We start from the raw sequence: 14,294 nt of genomic DNA, 5'->3' as shown, positions 1-14,294 counted from the left end.
TCTCTCTCTCTCTCTCTCTCTCTCTCTCTCTCTCTCTCTCTCGCACACATACATCTAGCAGGACTTCTGTGGGCAAATAATGAAAATACAGGATTTCAATAGAAACAGGTTTATGGATAAACAAAATGTCCCAAGCACTGAGGTCTATTTCCTAAGTTTCAAGATTTGCTACCTCTCTAAGCACAATGATAAATTAGACTGCTTCTTACCATATTATACTGTTTTCTATCATTTGTTATTTTAGTCATTCATACAAGAGATATTTTAATACCTTCTATTTGCATGGCATGTGTTAAGTGTGAGGGGGACATGTATTTGAGTTTATAGTTTATCAGGAGGTAGAGCATACGTTTAGAAATAACTGTAATACAAGACAGAAAGTGATAAATATGTGAGAATTACCTCTAGTAAAAGGGTTGCAGAAGCCTAGAGGGGGTAGAGAGCATGTCTCATGGAGGAGGACATCATGGAAGACTTCTTGGAGGAGGTAACATTTGAGTGAGTCTTAAAAGGAGATAAGATTTTGACATGAGGAGTTTGGGATGGGTAGAGAACATTTTAGGCAGAGGTAGAAAAAAGATAAAAGCATGGCAGGAGCTCTCGGTGCATTTTGTTTGGATCGGGGATTATTTGAAGGTGATTAGAAGGAAATGAGACTTTATAAGTAGGTCAGTGCCACCAGGAGAAGGACCTTCAAACACCCACTTAGGAATTTGTTCTTTATCCTGAAGGCAGTGGGGAGCCATTGAAGGGTTTGAATGAGGGAAGGCATGTCCAGAGCTGTGCTTTTAATAAGATTAGTTTACCATCAGTATACGAAGTAGACTGAAGTATATGGCGGAAGCAGGGAGGCTTTTGTTTTTATTTTGTAACTATTTTGCAGCAGTATGTTGACATATTGAAAAATAATCTTAATGTTTAATTAGGAGATAATTGCTTTTCTTATTATGGTCATTGGATTTTGAAATAAACTTCCAGGGCATAGATTATTGTCTGGGGGAACACAGCTCTAATTTTATAATGAGGAATCTGCAAGAAAATAGAAATTGCTTAACAGAAGGGCTTTATAGGAAATTTCCAGAATGAACTCCCTCCTTCCTTCTTTGCTTTCTTTTCTTTTCTAACATTTTCTTTTAAACAAAAAGTATTTGTATTCATCTTACGGAGTAATGACCTGCTAATGACAGGCCCACATAAAATCCACAAATATCAAACACCTGAAATGTGGATCTTTCTCACTTCTTCCTACTCAGCCTCCAAAGCTCTTTTCCCTTCTCACGTGTGGATTTGCTTCGTTAAAGCACCTGAATCAAACGCATTTTACAAGGATCTGCCTTATTCCAGTTGTGGCTCTATTGGGAATAGTAGGAAATTTGAATGTCATCAATTGTTTGAGGTGTTGTTTTACTTCTAGAGTTTGTAGTACAGGGAAGACTCTGTTAGTGTGGATTTCTTACAGTAGGGCAGTCTTGATAGGGCCTGGGCTTTGGCTACTTAGCACCATTGGTTTCAGTCATTCAGCCATTGTTTACTGAACATCTGTTAAGCACTGCAGAATCCTGGTGACTCAAATAACCACAGCCCTGTTCAGGTGAAGCTTATGTTCTAGCAAGGGATAAACATAAGAAAATAGTCAGAGTTCTGAGAGCGAGGAAACTATGGGTACTATGGAAGCACCTGACCCAGAGTTGCAGGTCAGAGAGAACTTAACAACAAGTAGGGTGTAAACCGAGACCCAAAAACCAATTGGGGCAGATGAGTGGTTGCCTAGGGCTGGGGGGCATTGTTAGAGGGAAATGGGGGGGGGGTGACTGCTAGTGGGTGTGGAGTTCCTTTTGGGGATGATGGAAATGCTTTAAAATTGATTGTGGTGATGGTTGTACAACTCCATGAAGATACCAATAACCATTGACTTGTACACTTTAAGTGGGTGAGTTTTATGGTGTGTGAATTATATCTCAATAAAGCTGTTTTTAAAAAAATCAGTCGGAGAAGCCAGGAGTGGGAAGGATGTACCTGGCGGTGAAATGGTACGTGGAGAGGCTCAGCAGTGAGAACAAACATGGAGGAGTTTCCGTGTGGCTCAAACGCCCCGGGAGGTGGAGAGCAGTGAGACAGAGGAAAGCGAAGAGGCTGGAGAGCTGAGTGGGGCCTGCACAGGTGAGGCCCTGAAGGTCTACTAAATGTATAAATCTATAAAAACAGCAGCTACTATTTATGGAGTCCTTAGTGTATGCCAGCCCTTGTTTTAAGCAGTTCACATGCATTAACTCACTAATCCGCGCAATCGCCTTGTGAGGTAGGGACCATTGTTATCCATATTTTACCAGTGGGGAAACTGAGGCACCAAGTGGTTAAGTAACCTGCCTATAGTCACAGATCTAGTAAGTGACAGAGCTGTGAGATGAGCCCAGGAGGTCTGGTTCACACTCTAGACCCCCATACATTACCCAAAGAGTTATGGGTGACATCGTAGAGTTTTATGCAGGGAGGTGACACGGTCAGATTTACATCTTAGAAAAAGATTGCTCTGTGGTATGGAACACAGATTAGAAGGAGAGCAGGACTGAAACAGGGAGACCAGGTGCTGGCTGCATGATCCACCTGAGAGATCATGCTAGCCTGAGCATGTGGGAAAGCAGTGGAGAAGGAAAGAAGTAGAAACTTGAGAGGTGTTTAGGAGGTCACATTAACAGGAGTTGGAAAGGGGTTGGATTTAGAGGAAAGGTACAAAGACGCTCAGAGGCATGCCTGGGTTCCTGACTTGGCAAGTTGGGGGAGTGTGGCATTTAATGGTGCTCGTGTTGTCCTTGCCACAGATGTTAGTGTCAGTCACATGTGAGTAGATCAGACCTCTGACCTCTCTGCCAGCCAGAATCAATGGACTCAGAGGTGGCAGGGGCCTTCTCGATCTGGAGGTGAACATGGAGGTCCTGGAAGGAGAAAGGGCCTGCTGAGGTCACAGCAGGGGGCAGTGCCGGGGCTAACTGAGGTGTGCGTCTGCAGGTGCTCAGGCTGCTGTGCCTTTGCCTGTTGTGTTTCTGCTCCCCAGGCCAGCGCCTTTGTTCCATCCCTCAAAGCTTTGATTTCCCTTCTCAGAGATCATCTCTCTGATCCTCAAAAAAGGGACCACTGTGCACAAACAATAATTATGGGAATCAAAATAAAACCAAAAAGAATTTACTGCCTAAATCCAGCATCCATCAGATCAAACTTGTTTTGTGTCTCCTGCCTGTCTCTGCCCAGCATCCCTTTCACATTTGTGCTCAAAGCACAGATACGGCTTTATAGCCCCTGGTTTATACCTTCCATTAAATCAACTGCATTTCCTAGAGTGTCGTATGGTTTCTGGTTAACGTTTTTGAAGGATTCAAGAAAGCGGATGTTCTGTGTGTAAGTGACCCGTTCTCTCTCAGTTGTTTTGCTCTTCATCCTCCCAGATCATCCTCAGTGAACATCTTGTTCCATAGCCTTTTCCTTCTTCCCTGAGGAAGGATGGCCTCTATGTCCTTTTAAAGTGGGGTGACCCACACTGGACACTTTTCTCTACTGAGTGAGGTCAGGGACAGAAGTCAGAATGCTTAATTAGGGTTGAATTCCAGGGTTTCCGGCCCCTGTGGTTTTCAGTGATCTCTGAATTGAGCTGGCATTCATTCACAGTTGTCGGTACCACTCCTAATGGCTGCCATCTCCAAACAGCTGACCCAATTCCTTGAGTTGTTTGCTGTAAACCAGGCCATTCTACAGGAGGGAGAAGTTTCTGGGCAGAATGTTTAATTAGGGCTTAATTAAGACAGCCAGAGTGGCCCGTTGGCTTGAACCCTTGCACAGAGTCCTGATTGGCAGGCGGCACCTGGTGTTCTTGGCTGTCTGACAGCCATCAGCCATTCCCAAGCTCCATGCAGAGATGAGCAAGGCACATGCTGCCCCACTGGTTGGCAGAAGTCATTTCGTAGACTTCCTGGAGCATGTTAGAAATCCCTTTCTCATGGGCCCCACGTTCTGCCTCATATTGGTTAGGAGTTTTTTAATGTAGGTGTCTTATCTTCTCTATAACAATGAACTCTCCAAGGGCACTGGCTGTGACTGGTTAACCTCAATCTCCTCTACATGCCCAACAAAAAGAGGGTGGTTGACAGGAGTTGAATGAAAGGCATTGATTTTTTTGGACCAAATCCTTTGATTTGAGATATCTGAAGACCCTTCAGACTAGTATATGAAGACCCAGGGACTAGACTTGAGAAATGCAGAGACGGGACCCATAAGCCCATGGTCAGTGCCAAGTCTATCGGAAGGGTGAGGACTTTCAGAGAAGACCTCAAGATCTCTCTGGCCAGGACAGAGCCTGATGTCACAGGCCATGGGGAAGAGCTCTGTGAAGTATGTCTTGGGCCCAGCTCTGGAAGCCGTTCAGGTTCTCATGCTGCAGTTGTGGTTGTTATTATTTTGTTTAGCATGATAGATCTGGTGTCCTGCCTTCCTTCCCCAGACACAGACAGATGGAGTGAAATCTCAGCCCACCAGCATGGCAAGATGCTTCCTTTGAGCAGCTCTGGGAGTCCTGAGGCTGAATTTCCCAAGCACCGCACTTGCTGTGGGTTTTGTTTTTGGTGCCTGTAGCAGTGAATATTCTCAGAGGCTATTGAAAATTAGTCGGCATGTAACAACATTTGATGAATCATTTCATAGTGAAAAAACAAATCTAGCCTTTGAGTTTGCATTCCACAATGTTGTTGAATTATGCCCAGATGGCTGTCAAGAGAATTTTTCTTAACAGGTTCAGGGCATTTGTAATAACCAGCAAATCTATGGAGAGGAAAAGAACTTCACATTGAATGTCAAGCGTGTACTAAAGATGGCAGGTTTTTATGATCTTTGAGCTGGAAAGTCCCCAGCAGGCTTTTAGTCCAGCCCCTAGACACTTGGTGCAGCTGTGCAGCAGCAGGTGGCACCAGGGAGACTGTGTTATTACTAAGGTCCCAATCGCCAGGTCTGTAGCCCCTTTTCAGGAAGGATCTTTTGGCTGTCTTGGCTGTATTTGGCATGATTGGTCACATATTCTTTTGTGTTTGTACATATGGTAAAATACATATAACATTAAGTTTACCTTTTAAAAACCATTTTTAAGTACACTATGTAGAGGTATTAAGTGCATTCACAACATTGTGCAACCATTACCACTATCTAGTTCGTGAACTTTTTCATCATCCCAAAAGGAAACCCCTTAAACAGACACACCCTATTCCTTCCTCCCCAAGCCCCTGGCAACCACTACTCTGTGTTCTGTCTCTACAGACTTACCTATTCTGAATATTTCATATAAATGGAATCGAACAACATGTGACTTTTTGCGTCTGGCTTCCTTCACTAAACATGATGTTTTAAAGGCTCATCCATGTTGTAGCATGTATTTCATTCTTCTTTATGGCTGAATAATATTCCAATGTATCTATAGACCACGGTTTGTTTATTTATTCATCTGTTGAACCTTTGGGTTGTTTCCATCTTTTGGCTGTTGTGCATAGTGTTGCTATGAACATTTGTGTACTCGTTTTTGTTTGAACATCTGCTTTCAGCTCTTTTGGGTAAATATGTAGGAGTGGAATTGCTGGGTCAATGGTAATTCTAAGTTTAGCTTATTGAAGAGCTACCAAACTGTTTACATACCCCTGTTTGAACCCTTATTCTTCTGAGGCTCTTCTGGTTGCCCTCAGGCCTCTCTGACCAATTCTCTCAGTTTCCTTTATGACTCCCTTGGGTCTTCAGCCCCTGAAATGATAGTGCCACCCAGGGCTTGTTCAATCTTTTCTTAGTTCTGCTCATACTACCCCAGTGGTGTTCAACCCTAGCTGCACATTACAGTTATAGGGGTTCCTTTAACTAATCCAGGCCACATCCCAGACCTGTTCAATCTGCATCTCTGGGCAGGTGGAGCCTGGGCATTGGGGTTATTTTAAGGACCGCAGTGATTTTGATATGCAGCTTCTCGCAGGATAATCATTCATTCTCATGGTTTCAACCTGATGACACCCCAGGTTTTATTTTCACCTCCAGCTGTCTACTGGGCATATCCACGGCTCTTCCTCAAGTACCTCAATTCAGCTGTTCCCAACCAAACTTTTCACCTTTCCTCTCAAACCTGCCCTTCTCCCAGTGTTTCCTCCTTTGGTGAAAGGGACCACCATCTCCAGCCATCCAAACCAGAAACCTGAGACTTATCTGTGCCTTTACTCTCTCTCTCTCTCTCTTATTCTAATTTCCCCTTAATTGACTCATTTATTTAATAATTCATTGCCCAATAGGTAGGACTGAGGGCAGTTGGAGAGAAATGCAGTCTAGGAATTACATTAGGAAGACAAAAAAGGCGTAGATGAAACAGCTAAGTCACAATATAGACAAGAGGGTAACCTGAAATGAACAACAACATTATTATAACTACCATTATTGAAGACTTTGTTTGTCTCATGCATTCTGGTAGTACTTCATATATGTTATCTAATTGACTATAAGGTAGGTGAAGTCAGCCTACCTCACAGATGACTTACAGGTTCAGGGAGGCTAAGGTACTTGTCCAAGGATGTGTGGTTAGCACATGGTTACTGAGAGTTGGGATTGGAACCCAAGTCTGTGTTCTTGACATGAAAGGTCATTGGGATAGAGCCTTGAGCCCAACAGCGAGTGCTGTGAAAGCATGGAAGCGGGAAGATCAGGATATGTCCACCAAGTGACATCATCCATCCTCGTCCATGAGAGTGCTTTGAAAGCTGTAGAGGATGGTGTAAAACCCATGCAACCTTTTCTCACATCTAGCAGATTGCTTTTATTCTTTCTGAATTACAATTAGGTGTTTATATCTCTTATTGCCCTGGTGAATTACAGACTGCTGAGGGTGAGAATTGTGCTTGCTTGTCTCAATGGCCCCCTCAGCCCCTGTACCTGGCATATTTTTGCTGATCAGTAAGTGTTTATTGAATGAATGAATGAATGTTAGAGTTGACTCAGAGAGGAAGTAAGGGAAACAGGAGCCATGATGATGTTTGTCCAGATGTGTCACAACTAAGTGCTTGACTAGAGATTTGACTTAGAGAATTGGAAAGAAACAGAGGAACTCTGTGGCCCTCTGGAGATATGAGAGGGAGAGCCCATCACAAGATCTCAAAGTTAATGAACTTCAACATGACTCCTGACTTCCTGCTCCATGGCACTGATAACCTGATTCTCTCTTTTTTCTCCCTAGCACTTACCACTTTCTAACATTCTTAATTAATTTCTTTTATTAAGTTTATTGTTCCTTATCTAGTGAGAGCCTCCACTAGAACGTAGCTTCATGAGGGTACTCAGTTTGGTCTATTTTGTTATACTCCTCTATCCCCCAAGTTCCCCCAGCCAAGGTAGGCACTAATTTCTTTCTGTCATTATAGATTTGCCTATTCTGGACTTTCATATGAATGGACCCTTATAATGTGTGGTCTCTGGTAACTGACTCCTTTCACTTAGAACAGTGCTTTCAAGGTTCATCCATGCTTAAACCCCTTAACTTTACAGGTAGAAAAACTGAGACTCAGAGAGGGAAGGGACATGACTTGGGTCATGGGTCCTGCTGGTAGCAGAGCAGGAACCTGATTGCAGGTGTTCTGTCCCTCGATAAAGTGCTCGGTTCCTGCCCAGGGTGGATACAAGAGGCTCAGAAGCCACAGCCAACTCAGCAAGGTCATTTTGCCATCCACCTTTGAGGCTGCTACGGGGCCCCTTCAAGTATAGTTGTGGTGAGGTGCGACCTTGGCGGTAGCATCACTGTTAGCATCAGCCCTTTCTCACATCCTTTCCAGGGCTCACTGTCCATCTGCAAAGTGGATGGCTTGCGTGACCAGCTTCTGGTCTCCTACTTGGAGTGTCCTGGGTCCCTGTGCCCTCAGATTGCTAGCAAGAGAAAGGCACAGCCAAGGTCCCATTAGTGCTGACTGTTCCTGCTGCCGCCCCGCAGCTCCCAGAGGGCCACGCAGAGCTAGAGAAGAGGCTAAGCCCTTCCTAAGAGAGATCTAATCCTGTTAGGCAGATGTGAAATCTGAGTGGCATGATGATGCCCTGAACCCATCTTTCCCAAAGCCTTGTATTTCTACCACATGGCACCCAAGGTACATGAATAAACGTTTTGGTTGAAATAGTTGTATATTTATTTTAATGTGTACCAGGAAAAAAACCATACCCGGCATGATCAGACCTGTGATTTAATGAACATTACTGTCTAGGATGAAGCTAAAGTAGGAGGCACTTTGCACAGACTGTATGTTACAGGTCTGGTAGTCCGGCAGTTTGCTGGCATGGCAAAAATCATGAGGGCAGTTTGAGGTCAACTGTCATTTGGGGACTCCCACTCTGGGGTGATGATGATCCAGGGTACTTTCCCATGAGCCACTGCCTGCATCTCCTTTTCACCTTGTGCAAGGTGAGATGGCAGAGGGTCCTGGTGGCCACAGTTCCTTTACAGGACTGAGGGTCTTAGAAAGCCAGGAGAACCAACTGTGAGACACTGGTTGTTCTTTGGTCCATGATAAACCTTTTTTAGACATTCAGAGTCCTTTCTATAAAAAAGGGATTCCTGGGCCGGCCGAGTGGCGCGTTGGTTGGGAGCTGGCTTGGGACGCCGGCTCTGGGCAGTGGGGCCCCGGTTCGGATCCCACATTAGGGCCAGTGACGCTGCCCTCTGTGGCTGGGATGGCGAACGGCAGCTCGACTTGGGGCTGGGCTGCCATGGGTTGCTAGCGATGGCGTGGGCTGCAGCCCCCGCTGCAGTGGGCTGCCGTGGGCTGCCGTGAGTGGCTGGCAGCCAGTGTGAGTGGCCGGCAGCCAGCGTGAGCTGCCAAGAGCCACCGTGAGTGGCCATACAATGGCCAGCAACCAATCTGCCTCACCAGTGAAGAGTGCAATGATGGTGCCAACATGGGCCAGTGGGGCGATGTCCTCCATGGCTGGACTGAAGAACGGGGGGGCAGCAGCTTGTCTGTTCCCCTTTCTCCGATTTCCCAGCGCCATTCCCCTGCCCCAATTCCCCAGTAAAATCTTTAAAAAAAAAAAAAAGAAAAGGGATTCCTGTCGGAGACAGGGGCTAAAAAAGGGAAGGGAAGACAGAGGAGGAACAGGGATGATGTGTGGTGCAATTCCAAAATAAAAAATGAGAATAAAACAATTTCATTTAGCTTTTGACTCTTTTTATGACCTGCTAGTACCTGCAGGGATCGTAAAGAAACAGGATACCTCTTTCCTACCCTCAAGGAGTTTGCAATCTAAGGGGCAGAAAAATAAGGCCTGAATCCATATGAAGTTAGGAAACACAAGACAAGGGCATGGGTGAGGAGGTCACGGGCTGGATGGAGGAGCAGGACATGGTACCAGAGCTCTGTGACTGGGGACGTGGTAGACGGGTGGGCAGGAACGTATCCCGGATGTCGTGGAGCTCAGCTGGGTTTTGGAAGTTATATAGGATTTGAATACATCTCAGAGAGTGGGGAGATCTGGGACAAATGCACCAGGCGGGGCTGGGGCGGGGTGTGTGTGTGCTGTTTTGAGGGACGGAGAAGCACATGTGTCAGTATTTCATTCTTTTTATGGCAGAGAGAAATTTCTTATACTTCAAACTTTTGCCTCTGTATGACCCAACTTGGTCATACGACAACAGAGCTAACACCACCTCAGAAAAAGAGGTTTCTCTTGGGCACATTTGCATAGAACTTTAGAGTTTTAAAAGAATTATCACAACATAGTGGAATGTAAGCGTTAAACCAGCCCTAGAACACAGCTGGGCAGGGATTATTGTAATTGTTTTTACAGAGGAAACATGCCGGAGAGAGAAGCATTTTGTGCTAACTCAGCATACTACCATGTACACCCTTTGAAGTGTGAGTAGGACTTGATGGGTAGACCTTTGGGGCTGGGCACTAGGCAGAGGAAAAAGCATCTGCAGAGGCATGAGGGGGTGAGGATTCAGGGCCTGTTTGGGGGAACAATAGGTAATTCAGTTCCGTTGGAGTGTACAGTATGAGGGAGACGAGACAGACAGCTGGGCAGGGCCCAGATCACAAACGGCTTTGACTGCTACCTCAAGGCTGGGAGGGAGGCAGTGGATGGAACGGTTGTTCCCAGCTCCAGAGACAAGCAAGCTAATCTGATTTGGAATTCCACTTCTGCCACTTCCTTGCTCTGTGCTCTTGGCCAAGTTACTTACCTTCTTCATGCCTTAGTTTCCTTTTTGTAAATGAGGATTGTAATAAGCATTAAATAAGATAACACATGTAAATTGCTTAGCCCAGTGCCTGGCATGTAGTAAGCAGTAGTATTGTTAGTATAGTTGTTAATGATATTATTGTGATTCTTGAGCTCAGACTGTAGTATAAACATGAAGGGGAACCACTCAAGGATTTTGAAAATGAAATTGACATGATTAGGATGACATGTTCTATCACCTGGCAGCCTATGGAGGATAGATTGATGGAGGGTATATCTAGAAGCACAGAGACTGGGTAGGGGGTTATGATACTATTTCAGACAGAATCAAAATTTGAATTATGGCAGTAGCTTAGAAAGGAGAAGGAGGTAAGAAATTGAGATCATTGGGAGCAATGTCTGTAGAACTTGGTGACTGGCTCAATGTGCCTCATGAAATGAGAATGATGCACACATTTTTGACTTGGGAAGTTAGAGGATTACGTAAATGGTAGTCTCCTGCAACAAGAGGAGTGGAGCAAAACAAGATGGTGAATTCTATCTTAGATATAACTAGCTCAAGTGCTTATGGGACATCTTGGTAGAGATCCTGAAGAGGCAGTCGGTTCTCAAAGCAGCTGAAACTGTGGGAGTAAATGATGTCGCCCACAGAGAATGTTTAGAGCAGTGATTCTCAAACTTTGCTGTACATTGGAATCACTGGGGTGGGGGAGGTGTCTTTAAAAACTACTAGTGTCCCGCTTGCACCCTCAAACATTCTGATTTAACTGGTCTAGAGGACAGCCTGGGGTTGTTAAAAGCTTCTCAAGTGATTCTGATGTGCAGCGATGTTTGGGAACCACTGGTTGAGAAATAATAGGTGGTACCATTTATTTAGATGAGAAGGGAGGTGAGAACTAAGAAGGCTGAGTACGTGTAGTCTGAGAGGCTGGAGAAAAATGAAGAGAGAGATGTCACAGGAGCCACGGGAGGAAGGTCAAGAAGTTGTAACACTTTAATTTATGTTCGCTTAAGAGAAAATGTCAGTTTGGTAATTTATTTCGCTTGTTATTCAAAAGGCTAGATACTTGCCCCACATTTTGGTTTCTTGCTTGTGTGTGTTTTTCTTGTGTCAACAGTTGGTTTATATCCTTGGACTTGGTGTAAACGATTTTTGGCTCTTTAATTTCTCTTCTCTCCTTTGCTGCCTCCACTGATGTTTTTCATTTCTCAATAGCAGGTACTAGTTTCCTGAAGTCTTTTATTATTACCTCTTATATCCCTTTTGAAGGGTTTTTATCCTTAATTGTGTATCCTATATTTGCTTTTAAGATAGCTATCACCCTGATGTATTTCGTCGTCTTCTCCATTTGTGAAATATTTTGAGAGAGTTGGCTTTTTAATATTACAGCAAAACCTTGGATTGCAAGTATAACTTGGTTTGCAAGTATTCCGCAAGACAAGCAAACATTTCTAATATGTTTTAACGTGGTAAACGAGTGATGCCTTGCAATATGAGTAGTTTGTTTCCGGAACAAATTATGCTCGCAAACCAAGGTATTACTGTACTTTGCTCCAGACAACCAGAGAAGTGGTTGGAGATTTAGTTTGGGAATTCATGCCCTTCATGGGATTTTGCCAAACTGGTCTGTGCCCAGAGGAGGGTTATCTAAAGTGGTCTTGTCATAGGAAGAACTGTGGAAGGAACTGAGGATGTTTATTCTGGGGCAGAGGAGACTTGAAGACAACAAGATTGCTATGTTCAAATCCAGAAAGACTGATGTACACAGAGGGAGCTGATTTATTATGGATGGTGGTGGTGGGAGGGGGAGTGGGGGGCAGCATGACCATGGAGGACTGAATCTTCAGAGAGATGGAATTCAGCTTTATGTAAAGAAACTTTTGAGCATTAGACAGGTCCAACAGTGAATGACAGAACAATTAGAGGCCAGATGATTTCTTGGCAGTGGGATTGGAGAAAAGATTCAAATGTTTGGGGATTATCTAGGCTTTTATTCTCTTCCATTAGCCCAGCAATCCAGAGGCTAATATTAAAACCATTAGCAGGCCATTTTGTTGAATTTAAACTTTCTTGCTTAGACCTGGCTGAGCCAGGGAGCACTTTTAATGTCTTGGTTGATGTAGTCATTTGTTTGGTCGTCGGGGATCCCTGGATGAAGACATGTGCCTACCCACAGGCCAGATATAAAATGCAAATTAATTATTTTAATTAGAGTCATATATGTTTATAGAAATCGATTAGCTAAATTATATTTGGCAGCAGTTTTGTAATAATCCCCCGTAAGTAACCACTGCAGCTCGATGACCTTCAAAAGGAATGGAAAGTCTTCAGGCCTGTGGATACGTCTGAGATCCCTGACAATTCTGCTGTCATTTGAAGACTGAAGATTTTGTATCTTCCAGTGCTGTGGTTACTTCAGGACTTCCAGCCATGCCAGGGAGCGTGGGCCTTTTAATTTGAAGACAGAGTACAGCAAATATCATCTGGCCTGATTCTTAGATCTAGTAGAGACCACAAGCTGCACTGATAGAAGGAACTGCAGAAGCCATTTGGTCCCTGTATTCCGTTGCAGTGGCCCTTCAACCATGCAGAGTTCGTTATTTGGCCTCTGCTCGCTTGACTGCCTTCGGTGACCAGGATCTTGCTAATTCTTTAGAAAACTCATTCCATCCTTTGATCACTAGGAACAGTAGAGAGGTCTAGCCTTAGCCTGAGCTGGAGTCTCCCTCTCTGTGCCATTCCCCCAATTAACCCTGGGTCTGCACCCCAGAATCATGTGAAATATGTGTCTTCCACCTGGTGGCCTTTGGGCTGTCTGTAAACCATGACCATGTAGACTTTTGTCGAGCAAACATTCCCTGATTTTTTTTTCAGTGCCTTGGCTTTAAGTCTCCTTATCATCCTAGACCTCCCATAAAAAGGTGCTGAAAATGTAATGGTCACACCCAAGACAAACCATGTTATAATAATACCAATATCCTAGACTTGCTAGCTGACTCACTTCTGTTAAGGGCCTGACTAGGCAATTGATATTTGAAAACAGTATGCTGTGGGTTTTGCTGGACATTTATTCTTCTATCCTTTGTGATTAGGCCTTGTAGTATCAGGACACTAGAACCTACATTCTTAACCCTCCATAGTAAGCCTCACAGAAATATAATGTGGTTTTATGTCCTTGGCAAAAGGACATTAAATAATCCATATTATGAAAGAGGTTTTACAATAACAAGAAGGCAAACATTCCAGTAAAAACGAAAGGAAAAACCAGAAACCGGAAAGTAACAAAAAAGAAATATAAGTGGCCATAACGCATGAACAATGTTCAGATGTACTAGTAATCAAATAACTTCAAATCGAAACTATTATGATCTCTGATCTGGAAAGATGTCCATGATATATTAACAGGTTAAAAAATTCAAAGAGCAGACCACAGAGTACAGCATGATTCTATTTTTGTGGATTATACATTTTAATATATGTAATATAGGTCTCTATAGATTTAGGGCAAAGTTAGTATGCATACCTACCAAATAGTTAACAGTGATAACCTCTGAGGGACTGGATTGGATGCTTAAAATAGGACATTTACTTTTGTTTTTTATATTTAAAAAATATATATATTTAAAGCAATAATTAGGTGCTACTTTCCATCCCATTAGCAAACATTTTTAAAATTATAAATATCCAGTGTTTATGAGAGTATCGATGATAATTTAATTTAATTCTGTAGTTTTCAAAATATAAACGCTTAAGTCAATAATTAGGCAGTGTTTTCCATCCTGTTAGCTAAAAAATTTTTAAATGATAATATTCAATATTTGAAAAGGTCTGTTCTGGCAGGAGTGCAAATTGGTATCTTCATAACCTGACAATACACATCCAAATTCTTATAAATGAACATATGCTTAAATCCAGTAGTTTCACTTCTAGGAATTTATCCCAAGAAAATACCTGGCAAGTAGCCATTTACCATGAATAAGGATGTTCATTGTGAAGCTTTTATAAGAGTGAAAAATTGGAAACAGCACAAATGTCCAATGATAGATTTATTGAATAAATTATGATATGGCAA

The 14,294-nt window shown here is 43.4% G+C and overlaps 1 protein-coding gene across 5 annotated transcripts in view; it reads left to right on the top strand.

The window, feature by feature from the left end:
* The window catches only part of FRMPD1 (FERM and PDZ domain containing 1), a 76,579-nt gene that overhangs the window by 17,185 nt on the left and 45,100 nt on the right, over positions 1–14,294 (top strand). The window contains exon 1 of one of the 5 annotated variants that reach the window (XM_019649540.1): positions 1,854–2,160. The exons of the other annotated variants lie outside the window; for them this stretch is intronic. The gene's annotated coding sequence lies outside the window, so the exon portion shown is untranslated. Of the gene's footprint in view, positions 1–1,853; positions 2,161–14,294 lie in introns of those variants that run through there. 5 annotated transcript variants of the gene reach the window in all.

The sequence above is a fragment of the Hipposideros armiger genome, unplaced genomic scaffold, assembly GCF_001890085.2.
Source record: "Hipposideros armiger isolate ML-2016 unplaced genomic scaffold, ASM189008v1 scaffold_133, whole genome shotgun sequence".
Taxonomy (NCBI): Eukaryota; Metazoa; Chordata; class Mammalia; order Chiroptera; family Hipposideridae; genus Hipposideros; species Hipposideros armiger.
This window is presented reverse-complemented; position numbering and strand designations above follow the sequence as displayed.